Genomic DNA, 18,788 nt, shown 5'->3' on the forward strand with positions numbered 1-18,788 from the left:
ATAGGACTTTGAGAAATTGTGTTGTGTTCATGGGGAATGTCAATGATTGCATCCATCGTGGTCAGACGTTTGGGTTTGTTTCGAAAATGTTTCTGCCCAGTTTCGAACTGGGGACCTTTTGCGTGTAAGACAAACGTGATCACCACTACACTACAGAAACTCAGCACGGTTGCAGTGCTGAGGAAGCTGCGAGTATTGTTAAACTATACAGTCATGATCTATTTGTGGTGCTTGTTTCATTGAAATGCAATTCCACTGTGACATTTCGCAAGGCTGCAGAGGTATTGACCCAGCAATGGACGCTCAGCAGTGCACAACACATTGCCAGGCCATTCAGGCCATCGTACCATTGCCACTTTTTTCAAAGACTTGCCAGTTGGGCCCACTTCCTTCGCTCTGCTTTTGTTTGCCTCTCCTTTCATGCAATTATCCAATTCCCTTTTTTGTAAACTCTCACTTAAGAAACTAAGTTTGGAAGAGGTGCAGCAGCTGCTGCAGTGTCAATGCACAGTGTGCCATCATTGACAAGATTCCCTTCCCCAACCACTCCAAGACATCCACTTGGGATTCTTGCCAAGTTCTGGATTTCATTTCTCATTATTTACTGATTGCACTGACACATATTTGTGCTTTTAAACTCTTTATTTTTATCAAATGCGTCCTTATTTTGCTGATTTGCAACATACAATGTTACAACCCGAGCAGTAGAATGCGTAACAGAGGCAGTTAAATAATGGGGGCGAAGCTTCGCTACAGCTATATAATGTCCTGGTTAGACCCCACCTGGAGTGCTCTGCATAGTTCTGGGCATTCCACTTTATAAAGTATACAAATTGGCCTTGGTATACAGGGCAGTTCAGATCCAGCAGAATGTTTTCAGAGTTCAAATGGTTAGATTAGGAAGCCATGTCCCCGCTTCCACAGAGACAGCTGTTGGTTTCCACCTGGTGCCTCACTTGCTTCTGAATTTCAAGGTGTAGAATGAAATCAAGCAACGTAACCCAAGTTTGCAATGCATTCCATGCAATCATCAACCACATCATTCCCGTCTTCCTCACCTTAGCTGCACAGCCCTCTAAACGTTGCAATCCACGTCACACAGGATTTGTTCCAGGATTAAACTTTCAGTAGGATTATATTAATATCTGTGCCCGCATCTTGAAATGAGATTCTCAGCGATATCCAACACAAATTGAATTGTATAGATGACAGGCAAATACAGGAAAACAGGTCAGTATGCAACACAATCCCATGGTGCCTATTTTCAGATGCACAATATTCATCTTTTCCAGCAAATGAAAGAATTTTTCAGTGAATCATTTGTAAAGTCAGTGTTAATGCCATTTGTGCCTTTCTTTCTTCTCGTTTTGCAACATACTGGCGCCTAAATCCAATTAATGTATATTCATGTTTATTGGGGAGACCAAACGCAGACTGGGTGATCGCTTTGCGGAACACGTCCGCTCAGTCCGCAAGCAGGACCCTGAGCTTCTGGTTGCTTGCCATTTCAAGACTCCCCGCTGCTCTCATGCTTACATCTCTATCCTGGGATTGCTGTAGTGTTCCAGTGAACAACAACGCAAGCTCGAAAAACAGCATCTCGTTGACCGATTAGTTTAGTTTTGTGATGCAGCACTGAAACAGGCCCTTCAGCCCACCGAGTCTGTGCCGACCATCGACCACCCATTTATACTAATCCTACACGAATTCCATATTCCTACCACATCCCCACCTTCCCTATATTTCCCTACCACCTACCTTTACTAGGGGCAATTGGGAATGGCCAATTAACCTATCAACCAGCAAGTCTTTGGCATGTGGGAGGAAACCGGAGCACCCGGAGGAATCCCACGCAGACACAGGGAGAACTTGCAAACACCACACAGGCAGTGCCCAGAATTGAAACCGGGTCGCTGGAGCTGTGAGGCTGCGGTGCTAACCATTGCACACGAGAGCGTGCCGGACTGAACATTGAGATCAATAATTTCAGATCATGACGGGCCCCCCATTTTACTTTCACTTTTTGTTATTTTTCTTTTTTACATTTTTTACATTTTTTTGTATGTTTATTTTATTTCATCTTCGTTTGTTCAGTTTACTTACCCACTGTTTTGTTTTCATGTTTGTACTTGCTGCTGTTCAATTTTCAATCCGTTAACAGTCCTATCTGTAATAATGCTTTGTCTTTCAACACACCATTAACATATTGTTTGCCTTTGCTCCATGACCTTCTGGTCAGCTATTCTGTGGCCTTGCCCAATCTGCACCTTCTCCTTTGTTATCTCTTGCTCCACCCCCGCTTTACTTGCTTCTAACCTTTGACTTTTCTAATATTTGCCAGTTCTGAAGAAGGGTCACTGAGCCGAAATGTTAACTCTGCTTCTCTCTCCACAGATGCTGCCAGACCTGCTGAGTAATTCCAGAATTTCTTGCTTTTATTTCAGATTTCCAGCATCCACAGTATTTTGCTTTTATTCATGTATATTCTTCCTCAGTTCAATATGAAGGAGCGGGTTGATATTGAGCGGAGCCGCAGTGCATCTCATTTTCAACGCCACCTTGTTAGTTTTCCTGTTACTCGCCGAATGAAGAACAATACAAAGTGATAATTTGGCACGTCTGCCTGTTTCCTTAGCTTCAGTTACAGAATCAGCTGTGTCCGTCTTTAAGGGAGGCAAAGTACTCTTCGCGGCTCTGCGTGACGCTGAATAGTTATGTTAATCTGCATCAATAAACCCAGGTATGTCTCTGTTACTGACTGAACAAAACGCTAATAGGTCTGTGAGCGAATGTCATAAATTAAATAACTTTTTCCCCTCTGCGTGTCATGAACCTTTACCCCTTGTCATAATTGCGGCTGCATGTTCAGAGCTGCGTTGTCAAGGTGCTTAAGACACCAAGAATCTGCTGCAGCAGTGGTTAAATTGAAAAGGATTTTTGCCCCTTTTACCCAAAAAGAAATGTTCAGGAGGAGCATTTTCCCCAAACTTGTTTCCACCGGAGATTCATCATTGCAACTCAAAGAAAGTTTCAGTCACTTGGGTGTTCTGTTCGAGCTGCTCGGAGGTTTAGTGGCCCGGATATCATGTGCCTACGTTTTGCTGAGCCTGTGCTTGGTTTCTGGGGGGATTTTGCCCGGGTTGTGCTATTTTACCTCCCTGAGATGGCCAGTAACCTGTTGATTGAGGCAGCAGACCCCTCTTGCTGCTAGCAGCGAGTAATTGGACAGTGCGGGTTAAAATATTGCGGCGTGCCCCTGTCTCAACGAATGTGGAGCTGGCGAAAGTGAATTGCTGATGTGCTTTTGCCTCGTCTGAAATGAGACTTAGATCAGCTGTGACTTAGCAAGCTAGTGTTGTAGGTTTCTAATCTAATCTGAGCCAAATGAAGTGCAAGTGCTAGGTTTTGAGGAACTTTCTGCAGCATCAGGACAAGAAAGAGGAGCGATTGCAAGGCATTGTGCACACAATGTGCAAGAGAAATAGGACTTTGAGAAATTGTGTTGTGTTAATGGGGAATGTCAATGATTGCATCCATCGTGGTCAGACGTTTGGGTTTGTTTCGAAAATGTTTCTGCCCAGTTTCGAACTGGGGACCTTTTGCGTGTAAGACAAACGTGATCACCACTACACTACAGAAACTCAACACGGCTGCAGTGCTGAGGAAGCTGCGAGTATTGTTAAACTATACAGTCATGATCTTTTTGTGGTGCTTGTTTCATTGAAATGCAATTCCACTGTGACATTTCGCAAGGCTGCAGAGGTATTGACCCAGCAATGGACGCTCAGCAGTGCACAACACATTGCCAGGCCATTCAGGCCATCGTACCATTGCCACTTTTTTCAAAGACTTGCCAGTTGGGCCCACTTCCTTCGCTCTGCTTTTGTTTGCCTCTCCTTTCATGCAATTATCCAATTCCCTTTTTTGTAAACTCTCACTTAAGAAACTAAGTTTGGAAGAGGTGCAGCAGCTGCTGCAGTGTCAATGCACAGTGTGCCATCATTGACAAGATTCCCTTCCCCAACCACTCCAAGACATCCACTTGGGATTCTTGCCAAGTTCTGGATTTCATTTCTCATTATTTACTGATTGCACTGACACATATTTGTGCTTTTAAACTCTTTATTTTTATCAAATGCGTCCTTATTTTGCTGATTTGCAACATACAATGTGATTACCCGAGCAGTAGAATGCGTAACAGAGGCAGTTAAATAATGGGGGCGAAGCTTCGCTACAGCTATATAATGTCCTGGTTAGACCCCACCTGGAGTGCTCTGCATAGTTCTGGGCATTCCACTTTATAAAGTATACAAATTGGCCTTGGTATACAGGGCAGTTCAGATCCAGCAGAATGTTTTCAGAGTTCAAATGGTTAGATTAGGAAGCCATGTCCCCGCTTCCACAGAGACAGCTGTTGGTTTCCACCTGGTGCCTCACTTGCTTCTGAATTTCAAGGTGTAGAATGAAATCAAGCAACGTAACCCAAGTTTGCAATGCATTCCATGCAATCATCAACCACATCATTCCCGTCTTCCTCACCTTAGCTGCACAGCCCTCTAAACGTTGCAATCCACGTCACACAGGATTTGTTCCAGGATTAAACTTTCAGTAGGATTATATTAATATCTGTGCCCGCATCTTGAAATGAGATTCTCAGCGATATCCAACACAAATTGAGTTGTATAGATGACAGGCAAATACAGGAAAACAGGTCAGTATGCAACACAATCCCATGGTGCCCATTTTCAGATGCACAATATTCATCTTTTCCAGCAAATGAAAGAATTTTTCAGTGAATCATTTGTAAAGTCAGTGTTAATGCCATTTGTGCCTTTCTTTCTTCTCGTTTTGCAACATACTGGCGCCTAAATCCAATTAATGTATATTCATGTTTATTGGGGAGACCAAACGCAGACTGGGTGATCGCTTTGCGGAACACGTCCGCTCAGTCCGCAAGCAGGACCCTGAGCTTCTGGTTGCTTGCCATTTCAAGACTCCCCGCTGCTCTCATGCTTACATCTCTATCCTGGGCTTGCTGCAGTGTTCCAGTGAACAACAACGCAAGCTCGAAAAACAGCATCTCGTTGACCGATTAGTTTAGTTTCGTGATGCAGCACTGAAACAGGCCCTTCGGCCCACCGAGTCTGTGCCGACCATCGACCACCCATTTATACTAATCCTACACGAATTCCATATTCCTACCACATCCCCACCTTCCCTATATTTCCCTATCACCTACCTTTACTAGGGGCAATTGGGAATGGCCAATTAACCTATCAACCAGCAAGTCTTTGGCATGTGGGAGGAAACCGGAGCACCCGGAGGAATCCCACGCAGACACAGGGAGAACTTGCAAACACCACACAGGCAGTGCCCAGAATTGAAACCGGGTCGCTGGAGCTGTGAGGCTGCGGTGCTAACCATTGCACACGAGAGCGTGCCGGACTGAACATTGAGTTCAATAATTTCAGATCATGACGGGCCCCCCATTTTACTTTCACTTTTTGTTATTTTTCTTTTTTACATTTTTTACATTTTTTTGTATGTTTATTTTATTTCATCTTCGTTTGTTCAGTTTACTTACCCACTGTTTTGTTTTCATGTTTGTACTTGCTGCTGTTCAATTTTCAATCCGTTAACAGTCCTATCTGTAATAATGCTTTGTCTTTCAACACACCATTAACATATTGTTTGCCTTTGCTCCATGACCTTCTGGTCAGCTATTCTGTGGCCTTGCCCAATCTGCACCTTCTCCTTTGTTATCTCTTGCTCCACCCCCGCTTTACTTGCTTCTAACCTTTGACTTTTCTAATATTTGCCAGTTCTGAAGAAGGGTCACTGAGCCGAAATGTTAACTCTGCTTCTCTCTCCACAGATGCTGCCAGACCTGCTGAGTAATTCCAGAATTTCTTGCTTTTATTTCAGATTTCCAGCATCCACAGTATTTTGCTTTTATTCATGTATATTCTTCCTCAGTTCAATATGAAGGAGCGGGTTGATATTGAGCGGAGCCGCAGTGCATCTCATTTTCAACGCCACCTTGTTAGTTTTCCTGTTACTCGCCGAATGAAGAACAATACAAAGTGATAATTTGGCACGTCTGCCTGTTTCCTTAGCTTCAGTTACAGAATCAGCTGTGTCCGTCTTTAAGGGAGGCAAAGTACTCTTCGAGCTCTGCGTGACGCTGAATAGTTATGTTAATCTGCATCAATAAACCCAGGTATGTCTCTGTTACTGACTGAACAAAACGCTAATAGGTCTGTGAGCGAATGTCATAACTTAAATAACTTTTTCCCCTCTGCGTGTCATGAACCTTTACCCCTTGTCATAATTGCGGCTGCATGTTAAGAGCTGCGTTTTCAAGGTGCTTAAGACACCAAGAATCTGCCGCAGCAGTGGTTAAATTGAAAAGGATTTTTGCTCCTTTTACCCAAAAAGAAATGTTCAGGAGGAGCATTTTCCCCAAACTTGTTTCCACCGGAGATTCATCATTGCAACTCAAAGAAAGTTTCAGTCACTTGGGTGTTCTGTTCGAGCTGCTCGGAGGTTTAGTGGCCCGGATATCATGTGCCTACGTTTTGCTGAGCCTGTGCTTGGTTTCTGGGGAGATTTTGCCCGGGTTGTGCTATTTTACCTCCCTGAGATGGCCAGTAACCTGTTGATTGAGGCAGCAGACCCCTCTTGCTGCTAGCAGCGAGTAATTGGACAGTGCGGGTTAAAATATTGCGGCGTGCCCCTGTCTCAACGAATGTGGAGCTGGCGAAAGTGAATTGCTGATGTGCTTTTGCCTCGTCTGAAATGAGACTTAGATCAGCTGTGACTTAGCAAGCTAGTGTTGTAGGTTTCTAATCTAATCTGAGCCAAATGAAGTGCAAGTGCTAGGTTTTGAGGAACTTTCTGCAGCATCAGGACAAGAAAGAGGAGCGATTGCAAGGCATTGTGCACACAATGTGCAAGAGAAATAGGACTTTGAGAAATTGTGTTGTGTTAATGGGGAATGTCAATGATTGCATCCATCGTGGTCAGACGTTTGGGTTTGTTTCGAAAATGTTTCTGCCCAGTTTCGAACTAGGGACTTTTTGCTTGTAAGACAAACGTGATCACCACTACACTACAGAAACTCAGCACGATTGCAGTGCTGAGGAAGCTGCGAGTATTGTTAAACTATACAGTCAAGATCTATTTGTGGTGCTTGTTTCATTGAAATGCAATTCCACTGTGACATTTCGCAAGGCTGCAGAGGTATTGACCCAGCAATGGACGCTCAGCAGTGCACAACACATTGCCAGGCCATTCAGGCCATCGTACCATTGCCACTTTTTTCAAAGACTTGCCAGTTGGGCCCACTTCCTTCGCTCTGCTTTTGTTTGCCTCTCCTTTCATGCAATTATCCAATTCCCTTTTTTGTAAACTCTCACTTAAGAAACTAAGTTTGGAAGAGGTGCAGCAGCTGCTGCAGTGTCAATGCACAGTGTGCCATCATTGACAAGATTCCCTTCCCCAACCAGTCCAAGACATCCACTTGGGATTCTTGCCAAGTTCTGGATTTCATTTCTCATTATTTACTGATTGCACTGACACATATTTGTGCTTTTAAACTCTTTATTTTTATCAAATGCGTCCTTATTTTGCTGATTTGCAACATACAATGTGATTACCCGAGCAGTAGAATGCGTAACAGAGGCAGTTAATTAATGGGGGCGAAGCTTCGCTACAGCTATATAATGTCCTGGTTAGACCCCACCTGGAGTGCTCTGCATAGTTCTGGGCATTCCACTTTATAAAGTATACAAATTGGCCTTGGTATACAGGGCAGTTCAGATCCAGCAGAATGTTTTCAGAGTTCAAATGGTTAGATTAGGAAGCCATGTCCCCGCTTCCACAGAGACAGCTGTTGGTTTCCACCTGGTGCCTCACTTGCTTCTGAATTTCAAGGTGTAGAATGAAATCAAGCAACGTAACCCAAGTTTGCAATGCATTCCATGCAATCATCAACCACATCATTCCCGTCTTCCTCACCTTAGCTGCACAGCCCTCTAAACGTTGCAATCCACGTCACACAGGATTTGTTCCAGGATTAAACTTTCAGTAGGATTATATTAATATCTGTGCCCGCATCTTGAAATGAGATTCTCAGCGATATCCAACACAAATTGAGTTGTATAGATGACAGGCAAATACAGGAAAACAGGTCAGTATGCAACACAATCCCATGGTGCCCATTTTCAGATGCACAATATTCATCTTTTCCAGCAAATGAAAGAATTTTTCAGTGAATCATTTGTAAAGTCAGTGTTAATGCCATTTGTGCCTTTCTTTCTTCTCGTTTTGCAACATACTGGCGCCTAAATCCAATTAATGTATATTCATGTTTATTGGGGAGACCAAACGCAGACTGGGTGATCGCTTTGCGGAACACGTCCGCTCAGTCCGCAAGCAGGACCCTGAGCTTCTGGTTGCTTGCCATTTCAAGACTCCCCGCTGCTCTCATGCTTACATCTCTATCCTGGGCTTGCTGCAGTGTTCCAGTGAACAACAACGCAAGCTCGAAAAACAGCATCTCGTTGACCGATTAGTTTAGTTTCGTGATGCAGCACTGAAACAGGCCCTTCGGCCCACCGAGTCTGTGCCGACCATCGACCACCCATTTATACTAATCCTACACGAATTCCATATTCCTACCACATCCCCACCTTCCCTATATTTCCCTATCACCTACCTTTACTAGGGGCAATTGGGAATGGCCAATTAACCTATCAACCAGCAAGTCTTTGGCATGTGGGAGGAAACCGGAGCACCCGGAGGAATCCCACGCAGACACAGGGAGAACTTGCAAACACCACACAGGCAGTGCCCAGAATTGAAACCGGGTCGCTGGAGCTGTGAGGCTGCGGTGCTAACCATTGCACACGAGAGCGTGCCGGACTGAACATTGAGTTCAATAATTTCAGATCATGACGGGCCCCCCATTTTACTTTCACTTTTTGTTATTTTTCTTTTTTACATTTTTTACATTTTTTTGTATGTTTATTTTATTTCATCTTCGTTTGTTCAGTTTACTTACCCACTGTTTTGTTTTCATGTTTGTACTTGCTGCTGTTCAATTTTCAATCCGTTAACAGTCCTATCTGTAATAATGCTTTGTCTTTCAACACACCATTAACATATTGTTTGCCTTTGCTCCATGACCTTCTGGTCAGCTATTCTGTGGCCTTGCCCAATCTGCACCTTCTCCTTTGTTATCTCTTGCTCCACCCCCGCTTTACTTGCTTCTAACCTTTGACTTTTCTAATATTTGCCAGTTCTGAAGAAGGGTCACTGAGCCGAAATGTTAACTCTGCTTCTCTCTCCACAGATGCTGCCAGACCTGCTGAGTAATTCCAGAATTTCTTGCTTTTATTTCAGATTTCCAGCATCCACAGTATTTTGCTTTTATTCATGTATATTCTTCCTCAGTTCAATATGAAGGAGCGGGTTGATATTGAGCGGAGCCGCAGTGCATCTCATTTTCAACGCCACCTTGTTAGTTTTCCTGTTACTCGCCGAATGAAGAACAATACAAAGTGATAATTTGGCACGTCTGCCTGTTTCCTTAGCTTCAGTTACAGAATCAGCTGTGTCCGTCTTTAAGGGAGGCAAAGTACTCTTCGAGCTCTGCGTGACGCTGAATAGTTATGTTAATCTGCATCAATAAACCCAGGTATGTCTCTGTTACTGACTGAACAAAACGCTAATAGGTCTGTGAGCGAATGTCATAACTTAAATAACTTTTTCCCCTCTGCGTGTCATGAACCTTTACCCCTTGTCATAATTGCGGCTGCATGTTAAGAGCTGCGTTTTCAAGGTGCTTAAGACACCAAGAATCTGCCGCAGCAGTGGTTAAATTGAAAAGGATTTTTGCTCCTTTTACCCAAAAAGAAATGTTCAGGAGGAGCATTTTCCCCAAACTTGTTTCCACCGGAGATTCATCATTGCAACTCAAAGAAAGTTTCAGTCACTTGGGTGTTCTGTTCGAGCTGCTCGGAGGTTTAGTGGCCCGGATATCATGTGCCTACGTTTTGCTGAGCCTGTGCTTGGTTTCTGGGGAGATTTTGCCCGGGTTGTGCTATTTTACCTCCCTGAGATGGCCAGTAACCTGTTGATTGAGGCAGCAGACCCCTCTTGCTGCTAGCAGCGAGTAATTGGACAGTGCGGGTTAAAATATTGCGGCGTGCCCCTGTCTCAACGAATGTGGAGCTGGCGAAAGTGAATTGCTGATGTGCTTTTGCCTCGTCTGAAATGAGACTTAGATCAGCTGTGACTTAGCAAGCTAGTGTTGCAGGTTTCTAATCTAATCTGAGCCAAATGAAGTGCAAGTGCTAGGTTTTGAGGAACTTTCTGCAGCATCAGGACAAGAAAGAGGAGCGATTGCAAGGCATTGTGCACACAATGTGCAAGAGAAATAGGACTTTGAGAAATTGTGTTGTGTTAATGGGGAATGTCAATGATTGCATCCATCGTGGTCAGACGTTTGGGTTTGTTTCGAAAATGTTTCTGCCCAGTTTCGAACTAGGGACTTTTTGCTTGTAAGACAAACGTGATCACCACTACACTACAGAAACTCAGCACGATTGCAGTGCTGAGGAAGCTGCGAGTATTGTTAAACTATACAGTCAAGATCTATTTGTGGTGCTTGTTTCATTGAAATGCAATTCCACTGTGACATTTCGCAAGGCTGCAGAGGTATTGACCCAGCAATGGACGCTCAGCAGTGCACAACACATTGCCAGGCCATTCAGGCCATCGTACCATTGCCACTTTTTTCAAAGACTTGCCAGTTGGGCCCACTTCCTTCGCTCTGCTTTTGTTTGCCTCTCCTTTCATGCAATTATCCAATTCCCTTTTTTGTAAACTCTCACTTAAGAAACTAAGTTTGGAAGAGGTGCAGCAGCTGCTGCAGTGTCAATGCACAGTGTGCCATCATTGACAAGATTCCCTTCCCCAACCAGTCCAAGACATCCACTTGGGATTCTTGCCAAGTTCTGGATTTCATTTCTCATTATTTACTGATTGCACTGACACATATTTGTGCTTTTAAACTCTTTATTTTTATCAAATGCGTCCTTATTTTGCTGATTTGCAACATACAATGTGATTACCCGAGCAGTAGAATGCGTAACAGAGGCAGTTAATTAATGGGGGCGAAGCTTCGCTACAGCTATATAATGTCCTGGTTAGACCCCACCTGGAGTGCTCTGCATAGTTCTGGGCATTCCACTTTATAAAGTATACAAATTGGCCTTGGTATACAGGGCAGTTCAGATCCAGCAGAATGTTTTCAGAGTTCAAATGGTTAGATTAGGAAGCCATGTCCCCGCTTCCACAGAGACAGCTGTTGGTTTCCACCTGGTGCCTCACTTGCTTCTGAATTTCAAGGTGTAGAATGAAATCAAGCAACGTAACCCAAGTTTGCAATGCATTCCATGCAATCATCAACCACATCATTCCCGTCTTCCTCACCTTAGCTGCACAGCCCTCTAAACGTTGCAATCCACGTCACACAGGATTTGTTCCAGGATTAAACTTTCAGTAGGATTATATTAATATCTGTGCCCGCATCTTGAAATGAGATTCTCAGCGATATCCAACACAAATTGAATTGTATAGATGACAGGCAAATACAGGAAAACAGGTCAGTATGCAACACAATCCCATGGTGCCTATTTTCAGATGCACAATATTCATCTTTTCCAGCAAATGAAAGAATTTTTCAGTGAATCATTTGTAAAGTCAGTGTTAATGCCATTTGTGCCTTTCTTTCTTCTCGTTTTGCAACATACTGGCGCCTAAATCCAATTAATGTATATTCATGTTTATTGGGGAGACCAAACGCAGACTGGGTGATCGCTTTGCGGAACACGTCCGCTCAGTCCGCAAGCAGGACCCTGAGCTTCTGGTTGCTTGCCATTTCAAGACTCCCCGCTGCTCTCATGCTCACATCTCTATCCTGGGCTTGCTGCAGTGTTCCAGTGAACAACAACGCAAGCTCGAAAAACAGCATCTCGTTGACCGATTAGTTTAGTTTCGTGATGCAGCACTGAAACAGGCCCTTCGGCCCACCGAGTCTGTGCCGACCATCGACCACCCATTTATACTAATCCTACACGAATTCCATATTCCTACCACATCCCCACCTTCCCTATATTTCCCTATCACCTACCTTTACTCGGGGCAATTGGGAATGGCCAATTAACCTATCAACCAGCAAGTCTTTGGCATGTGGGAGGAAACCGGAGCACCCGGAGGAATCCCACGCAGACACAGGGAGAACTTGCAAACACCACACAGGCAGTGCCCAGAATTGAAACCGGGTCGCTGGAGCTGTGAGGCTGCGGTGCTAACCATTGCACACGAGAGCGTGCCGGAATGAACATTGAGATCAATAATTTCAGATCATGACGGGCCCCCCATTTTACTTTCACTTTTTGTTATTTTTCTTTTTTACATTTTTTACATTTTTTTGTATGTTTATTTTATTTCATCTTAGTTTGTTCAGTTTACTTACCCACTGTTTTGTTTTCATGTTTGTACTTGCTGCTGTTCAATTTTCAATCCGTTAACAGTCCTATCTGTAATAATGCTTTGTCTTTCAACACACCATTAACATATTGTTTGCCTTTGCTCCATGACCTTCTGGTCAGCTATTCTGTGGCCTTGCCCAATCTGCACCTTCTCCTTTGTTATCTCTTGCTCCACCCCCGCTTTACTTGCTTCTAACCTTTGACTTTTCTAATATTTGCCAGTTCTGAAGAAGGGTCACTGAGCCGAAATGTTAACTCTGCTTCTCTCTCCACAGATGCTGCCAGACCTGCTGAGTAATTCCAGAATTTCTTGCTTTTATTTCAGATTTCCAGCATCCACAGTATTTTGCTTTTATTCATGTATATTCTTCCTCAGTTCAATATGAAGGAGCGGGTTGATATTGAGCGGAGCCGCAGTGCATCTCATTTTCAACGCCACCTTGTTAGTTTTCCTGTTACTCGCCGAATGAAGAACAATACAAAGTGATAATTTGGCACGTCTGCCTGTTTCCTTAGCTTCAGTTACAGAATCAGCTGTGTCCGTCTTTAAGGGAGGCAAAGTACTGTTCGAGCTCTGCGTGACGCTGAATAGTTATGTTAATCTGCATCAATAAACCCAGGTATGTCTCTGTTACTGACTGAACAAAACGCTAATAGGTCTGTGAGCGAATGTCATAACTTAAATAACTTTTTCCCCTCTGCGTGTCATGAACCTTTCCCCCTTGTCATAATTGCGGCTGCATGTTAAGAGCTGCGTTTTCAAGGTGCTTAAGACACCAAGAATCTGCCGCAGCAGTGGTTAAATTGAAAAGGATTTTTGCTCCTTTTACCCAAAAAGAAATGTTCAGGAGGAGCATTTTCCCCAAACATGTTTCCACCGGAGATTCATCATTGCAACTCAAAGAAAGTTTCAGGGTGTTCTGTTCGAGCTGCTCGGAGGTTTAGTGGCCCGGATATCATGTGCCTACGTTTTGCTGAGCCTGTGCTTGGTTTCTGGGGAGATTTTGCCCGGGTTGTGCTATTTTACCTCCCTGAGATGGCCAGTAACCTGTTGATTGAGGCAGCAGACCCCTCTTGCTGCTAGCAGCGAGTAATTGGACAGTGCGGGTTAAAATATTGCGGCGTGCCCCTGTCTCAACGAATGTGGAGCTGGCGAAAGTGAATTGCTGATGTGCTTTTGCCTCGTCTGAAATGAGACTTAGATCGGCTGTGACTTAGCAAGCTAGTGTTGCAGGTTTCTAATCTAATCTGAGCCAAATGAAGTGCAAGTGCTAGGTTTTGAGGAACTTTCTGCAGCATCAGGACAAGAAAGAGGAGCGATTGCAAGGCATTGTGCACACAATGTGCAAGAGAAATAGGACTTTGAGAAATTGTGTTGTGTTCATGGGGAATGTCAATGATTGCATCCATCGTGGTCAGACGTTTGGGTTTGTTTCGAAAATGTTTCTGCCCAGTTTCGAACTGGGGACCTTTTGCGTGTAAGACAAACGTGATCACCACTACACTACAGAAACTCAGCACGGTTGCAGTGCTGAGGAAGCTGCGAGTATTGTTAAACTATACAGTCATGATCTATTTGTGGTGCTTGTTTCATTGAAATGCAATTCCACTGTGACATTTCGCAAGGCTGCAGAGGTATTGACCCAGCAATGGACGCTCAGCAGTGCACAACACATTGCCAGGCCATTCAGGCCATCGTACCATTGCCACTTTTTTCAAAGACTTGCCAGTTGGGCCCACTTCCTTCGCTCTGCTTTTGTTTGCCTCTCCTTTCATGCAATTATCCAATTCCCTTTTTTGTAAACTCTCACTTAAGAAACTAAGTTTGGAAGAGGTGCAGCAGCTGCTGCAGTGTCAATGCACAGTGTGCCATCATTGACAAGATTCCCTTCCCCAACCACTCCAAGACATCCACTTGGGATTCTTGCCAAGTTCTGGATTTCATTTCTCATTATTTACTGATTGCACTGACACATATTTGTGCTTTTAAACTCTTTATTTTTATCAAATGCGTCCTTATTTTGCTGATTCGCAACATACAATGTGATTACCCGAGCAGTAGAATGCGTAACAGAGGCAGTTAATTAATGGGGACGAAGCTTCGCTACAGCTATATAATGTCCTGGTTAGACCCCACCTGGAGTGCTCTGCATAGTTCTGGGCATTCCACTTTATAAAGTATACAAATTGGCCTTGGTATACAGGGCAGTTCAGATCCAGCAGAATGTTTTCAGAGTTCAAATGGTTAGATTAGGAAGCCATGTCCCCGCTTCCACAGAGACAGCTGTTGGTTTCCACCTGGTGCCTCACTTGCTTCTGAATTTCAAGGTGTAGAATGAAATCAAGCAACGTAACCCAAGTTTGCAATGCATTCCATGCAATCATCAACCACATCATTCCCGTCTTCCTCACCTTAGCTGCACAGCCCTCTAAACGTTGCAATCCACGTCACACAGGATTTGTTCCAGGATTAAACTTTCAGTAGGATTATATTAATATCTGTGCCCGCATCTTGAAATGAGATTCTCAGCGATATCCAACACAAATTGAATTGTATAGATGACAGGCAAATACAGGAAAACAGGTCAGTATGCAACACAATCCCATGGTGCCTATTTTCAGATGCACAATATTCATCTTTTCCAGCAAATGAAAGAATTTTTCAGTGAATCATTTGTAAAGTCAGTGTTAATGCCATTTGTGCCTTTCTTTCTTCTCGTTTTGCAACATACTGGCGCCTAAATCCAATTAATGTATATTCATGTTTATTGGGGAGACCAAACGCAGACTGGGTGATCGCTTTGCGGAACACGTCCGCTCAGTCCGCAAGCAGGACCCTGAGCTTCTGGTTGCTTGCCATTTCAAGACTCCCCGCTGCTCTCATGCTTACATCTCTATCCTGGGATTGCTGTAGTGTTCCAGTGAACAACAACGCAAGCTCGAAAAACAGCATCTCGTTGACCGATTAGTTTAGTTTTGTGATGCAGCACTGAAACAGGCCCTTCAGCCCACCGAGTCTGTGCCGACCATCGACCACCCATTTATACTAATCCTACACGAATTCCATATTCCTACCACATCCCCACCTTCCCTATATTTCCCTACCACCTACCTTTACTAGGGGCAATTGGGAATGGCCAATTAACCTATCAACCAGCAAGTCTTTGGCATGTGGGAGGAAACCGGAGCACCCGGAGGAATCCCACGCAGACACAGGGAGAACTTGCAAACACCACACAGGCAGTGCCCAGAATTGAAACCGGGTCGCTGGAGCTGTGAGGCTGCGGTGCTAACCATTGCACACGAGAGCGTGCCGGACTGAACATTGAGATCAATAATTTCAGATCATGACGGGCCCCCCATTTTACTTTCACTTTTTGTTATTTTTCTTTTTTACATTTTTTACATTTTTTTGTATGTTTATTTTATTTCATCTTAGTTTGTTCAGTTTACTTACCCACTGTTTTGTTTTCATGTTTGTACTTGCTGCTGTTCAATTTTCAATCCGTTAACAGTCCTATCTGTAATAATGCTTTGTCTTTCAACACACCATTAACATATTGTTTGCCTTTGCTCCATGACCTTCTGGTCAGCTATTCTGTGGCCTTGCCCAATCTGCACCTTCTCCTTTGTTATCTCTTGCTCCACCCCCGCTTTACTTGCTTCTAACCTTTGACTTTTCTAATATTTGCCAGTTCTGAAGAAGGGTCACTGAGCCGAAATGTTAACTCTGCTTCTCTCTCCACAGATGCTGCCAGACCTGCTGAGTAATTCCAGAATTTCTTGCTTTTATTTCAGATTTCCAGCATCCACAGTATTTTGCTTTTATTCATGTATATTCTTCCTCAGTTCAATATGAAGGAGCGGGTTGATATTGAGCGGAGCCGCAGTGCATCTCATTTTCAACGCCACCTTGTTAGTTTTCCTGTTACTCGCCGAATGAAGAACAATACAAAGTGATAATTTGGCACGTCTGCCTGTTTCCTTAGCTTCAGTTACAGAATCAGCTGTGTCCGTCTTTAAGGGAGGCAAAGTACTCTTCGAGCTCTGCATGACGCTGAATAGTTATGTTAATCTGCATCAATAAACCCAGGTATGTCTCTGTTACTGACTGAACAAAACGCTAATAGGTCTGTGAGCGAATGTCATAACTTAAATAACTTTTTCCCCTCTGCGTGTCATGAACCTTTACCCCTTGTCATAATTGCGGCTGCATGTTAAGAGCTGCGTTTTCAAGGTGCTTAAGACACCAAGAATCTGCCGCAGCAGTGGTTAAATTGAAAAGGATTTTTGCCCCTTTTACCCAAAAAGAAATGTTCAGGAGGAGCATTTTCCCCAAACTTGTTTCCACCGGAGATTCATCATTGCAACTCAAAGAAAGTTTCAGTCACTTGGGTGTTCTGTTCGAGCTGCTCGGAGGTTTAGTGGCCCGGATATCATGTGCCTACGTTTTGCTGAGCCTGTGCTTGGTTTCTGGGGAGATTTTGCCCGGGTTGTGCTATTTTACCTCCCTGAGATGGCCAGTAACCTGTTGATTGAGGCAGCAGACCCCTCTTGCTGCTAGCAGCGAGTAATTGGACAGTGCGGGTTAAAATATTGCGGCGTGCCCCTGTCTCAACGAATGTGGAGCTGGCGAAAGTGAATTGCTGATGTGCTTTTGCCTCGTCTGAAATGAGACTCAGATCAGCTGTGACTTAGCAAGCTAGTGTTGCAGGTTTCTATTCTAATCTGAGCCAAATGAAGTGCAAGTGCTAGGTTTTGAGGAACTTTCTGCAGCATCACGACTAGAAAGAGGAGCGATTGCAAGGCATTGTGCACACAATGTGCAAGAGAAATAGGACTTTGAGAAATTGTGTTGTGTTAATGGGGAACGTCAATGATTGCATATATCGTGGTCAGAAGTTTGGGTTTGTTTCGAAAATGTTTCTGCCCAGTTTCGAACTGGGGACCTTTTGCGTGTAAGACAAACGTGATCACCACTACACTACAGAAACTCAACACGATTGCAGTGCTGAGGAAGCTGCAAGTATTGTTAAACTATACAGTCAAGATCTATTTGTGGTGCTTGTTTCATTGAAATGCAATTCCACTGTGACATTTTGCAAGGCTGCAGAGGTATTGACCCAGCAATGGACGCTCAGCAGTGCACAACACATTGCCAGGCCATTCAGGCCATCGTACCATTGCCACTTTTTTCAAAGACTTGCCAGTTGGGCCCACTTCCTTCGCTCTGCTTTTGTTTGCCTCTCCTTTCATGCAATTATCCAATTCCCTTTTTTCTCAACTCTCACTTAAGAAACTAAGTTTGTAAGAGGTGGAGCAGCTGCTGCAGTGTCAATGCACAGTGTGCCATCATTGACAAAGATTCCCTTCCCCAACCACTCCAAGACATCCACTTGGGATTCTTGCCAAGTTCTGGATTTCATTTCTCATTATTTACTGATTGCACTGACACATATTTGTGCTTTTAAACTCTTTATTTTTATCAAATGCGTCCTTATTTTGCTGATTTGCAACATACAATGTGATTACCCGAGCAGTAGAATGCGTAACAGAGGCAGTTAAATAATGGGGGCGAAGCTTCGCTACAGCTATATAATGTCCTGGTTAGACCCCACCTGGAGTGCTCTGCATAGTTCTGGGCATTCCACTTTATAAAGTATACAAATTGGCCTTGGTATACAGGGCAGTTCAGATCCAGCAGAATGTTTTCAAGTTCAAATGGTTAGATTAGGAAGCCATGTCCCCGCTTCCACAGAGACAGCTGTTGGTTTTCACCTGGTGCCTCACTTGCTTCTGAATTTCAAGGTGTAGAATGAAATCAAGCAACGTAACCCAAGTTTGCAATGCATTCCATGCAATCATCAACCACATCATTCCCGTCTTCCTCACCTTTGCTGCACAGCCCTCCAAACGTTGCAATCCACGTCACACAGGATTTGTTCCAGGATTAAACTTTCAGTAGGATTATATTAATATCTGTGCCCGCATCTTGAAATGAGATTCTCAGCGATATCCAACACAAATTGAATTGTATAGATGACAGGCAAATACAGGAAAACAGGTCAGTATGCAACACAATCCCATGGTGCCTATTTTCAGATGCACAATATTCATCTTTTCCAGCAAATGAAAGGATTTTTCAGTGAATCATTTGTAAAGTCAGTGTTAATGCCATTTGTGCCTTTCTTTCTTCTCGTTTTGCAACATACTGGCGCCTACATCCAA

At 43.9% G+C, this 18,788-nt stretch overlaps 6 non-coding genes across 6 annotated transcripts; all 6 read right to left on the bottom strand.

Moving 5' to 3' along the window:
- Positions 1-87: 87 nt before the first annotated feature.
- On the bottom strand, positions 88-160 carry trnav-uac (transfer RNA valine (anticodon UAC)). The gene has a single exon. It is a non-coding gene; the product is annotated as a tRNA-Val (tRNA).
- A 3,408-nt stretch (positions 161-3,568) lies between these two features.
- trnav-uac (transfer RNA valine (anticodon UAC)) lies at positions 3,569-3,641 on the bottom strand. Its single transcript has one exon. It is a non-coding gene; the product is annotated as a tRNA-Val (tRNA).
- Positions 3,642-7,048: 3,407 nt separating this feature from the next.
- trnav-uac (transfer RNA valine (anticodon UAC)) lies at positions 7,049-7,121 on the bottom strand. The gene has a single exon. It is a non-coding gene; the product is annotated as a tRNA-Val (tRNA).
- A 3,407-nt stretch (positions 7,122-10,528) lies between these two features.
- trnav-uac (transfer RNA valine (anticodon UAC)) lies at positions 10,529-10,601 on the bottom strand. The gene has a single exon. It is a non-coding gene; the product is annotated as a tRNA-Val (tRNA).
- Positions 10,602-14,001: 3,400 nt separating this feature from the next.
- trnav-uac (transfer RNA valine (anticodon UAC)) lies at positions 14,002-14,074 on the bottom strand. Its single transcript has one exon. It is a non-coding gene; the product is annotated as a tRNA-Val (tRNA).
- Positions 14,075-17,481: 3,407 nt separating this feature from the next.
- trnav-uac (transfer RNA valine (anticodon UAC)) lies at positions 17,482-17,554 on the bottom strand. The gene has a single exon. It is a non-coding gene; the product is annotated as a tRNA-Val (tRNA).
- Between the last annotated feature and the right edge of the window lie 1,234 nt (positions 17,555-18,788).

The sequence above is a fragment of the Heterodontus francisci genome, chromosome 22 (assembly GCF_036365525.1).
Source record: "Heterodontus francisci isolate sHetFra1 chromosome 22, sHetFra1.hap1, whole genome shotgun sequence".
NCBI classification, from domain to species: Eukaryota; Metazoa; Chordata; class Chondrichthyes; order Heterodontiformes; family Heterodontidae; genus Heterodontus; species Heterodontus francisci.